Raw genomic sequence first — 2,500 nt, 5'->3', positions numbered from 1 at the left:
TAAGCCAAAGGTGCATCCTGACGTGACAAATCTGATCATGTCACAAGCATTCACTTACTATAATCACTATCAACGAACCTGCCGCCCCCGCCCTCCCCCCCCCCCCCCCCTACACCTTTCCTTACAACAACGTGTAACCTAACCTAACCTAACCTAACCTATGTTGTACCTTAACCTATGTTGTACCTTAACCTAACCTATGTTGTACCTTAACCTAACCTATGTTGTACCTTAACCTAACCTATGTTGTACCTTAACCTAACCTATGTTGTACCTTAACCTAACCTATGTTGTACCTTAACCTAACCTATGTTGTACCTTAACCTAACCCATGTTGTACCTTAACCTAACCTATGTTGTACCTTAACCTAACCCATGTTGTACCTTAACCTAACCCATGTTGTACCTTAACCTAACCCATGTTGTACCTTAACCTAACCCATGTTGTACCTTAACCTAACCCATGTTGTACCTTAACCTAACCCATGTTGTACCTTAACCTAACCCATGTTGTGCCTTAACCTAACCCACGTTGTGCCTTAACCTAACCCACGTTGTGCCTTAACCTAACCCACGTTGTGCCTTAACCTAACCCACGTTGTGCCTTAACCTAACCCACGTTGTGCCTTAACCTAACCCACGTTGTGCCTTAACCTAACCCACGTTGTGCCTTAACCTAACCCACGTTGTGCCTTAACCTAACCCACGTTGTGCCTTAACCTAACCCACGTTGTGCCTTAACCTAACCCACGTTGTGCCTTAACCTAACCCACGTTGTGCCTTAACCTAACCCACGTTGTCCCCTAACGTAACCCACGTTGTCCCCTAACGTAACCCATGTTGTCGCCTAAACCTGCTCTGTAATTGTTATACGACTCGTTCAATTAGTGTAGTGTTGCCCACCCGCAACCCTCGCAATATAGTTCGCTACTCGCACTGCCCGCTCCCCTGTGTATCGCTTCATGTTAAACACCTTGCAAGTCTTGCTGACTTTCCACATGCTCCTGCTGTACACTGTAATGTGGATGGCAGCAGGACGTACATGCCGCCCCTCCCCACGTCCCCACCTTGCCCCCCTGCCTTCGCAAGCTGGTTGGTGAGAAGTTTGCATGTTCAATGCCCTTCGCATGCGACGTACTCAGGCTACGTTGTGGTGCGGCCTGTGTCAACCGTCCGCTAATGTCGTACGCGTAAACCACAATCTGTACTGCACATTCGTCCTTATGTACCGAATGATACATCGTGGCACATGTGTGACCGTACAACGACTGCGCCCAAAAACGGCGGACCATACAGTGCAAATATTGTGCACGCAGCTACGTGTCGTCTCCCTATGAGAGCTGGATTGCAGTGTGGTACGCCATAGAGACGTGTGGGAGGAACGGACGCCGTGGATGGCGATCAGCATGAGCTGTCTGTTGATGTATTCGGACCTAGTCGTCTCTCCTCACACACCGTGATGGCATGGTGCACCGCGTTCCATATCTGCGACATGCTACAGAGGCCGGTTGACAGTCGTTCGAGCAATGGACATCGCATACGTACGGGGGCCACCTTCCACGTATTGTCTAGGCGTGCACATTTTGTTGCGTGTATGTGGGCAGACGTAGTGTGGCGTGACACCTGACACAGGCATGCAATAATCGTTGAAGTTGCAAATGGCGATGGACGCCTGCGTTTTCTGGTGAAGTTACGCAAATGAACAAATGGTAACCTGTTGTGGTGCGGTTGTTCTCGCTAGGGGTGAATCGGTGATGGCGACGATAGGTTGAGGTACGAACCGGTTGTTCCAGCGATACCCACCATGCCGACGAAACTGAACGGCATCTGGGTGTGAAGCGATACGCGGCGGTGGCTGGGTGGGACCGTCCCCGGCCGGTGAGGGGGCGCCTCCCGGCGTGCTGGCCGCGCGGTGCGTGGGCGCACGCGCTACAGCCGGCTGGTGGGGGCGGCCAGTGGCAGGCGCGCCGGCCGACGGACGCGGCAGGCGTCGCAGCTGCGCGCCGGCGCACCCTGCGCGCGGCGCCGTGCGGCCAAAGTAGGTCCTCGCGGGCCCGGTGCGAAGCGCGGTGGACATCTTCAGTGTGCTGGTCCGATTGAGGACTGTGTGCGTTGAGGATGCGCCGCCGCCCGGCGCTCGGCGCCGCGACGCCGTCTGCTGCTCGGTCGCCCCAGCGGTTCTCGCTGGTGGTTTGTATCGCAGCTGTGCGGATGTGTTGGCGCGTGCGCTGTGCTGGGAGAGTTCGCTTCGGCACCCAAGTGGGGCTTTTGTCCTTCTGTGGCGCTGGCGTTGGAGCTGCCGGTCACCGTAGGTGGCGCGTGTTGTCTCCCGCCGGCAATGCCACGACAGCACGCTCCCGGGCCTCTGTCGGCAGCGGCAAGCTCAGTTGGGAGCACGGGTGGTCGCACCGAAAGCGTCTACTCGCCTAACTCCGGGCGATTGCGCCTCTCTCGAACCCGACCAAGTACTTGGGACGGCGCTGCGCGCCGCCGGGACCTG

Source organism: Schistocerca piceifrons, unplaced genomic scaffold, assembly GCF_021461385.2.
Source record: "Schistocerca piceifrons isolate TAMUIC-IGC-003096 unplaced genomic scaffold, iqSchPice1.1 HiC_scaffold_1099, whole genome shotgun sequence".
In the NCBI taxonomy this organism is placed as follows: Eukaryota; Metazoa; Arthropoda; class Insecta; order Orthoptera; family Acrididae; genus Schistocerca; species Schistocerca piceifrons.
Note: the sequence above shows the minus strand (reverse complement) of the source record.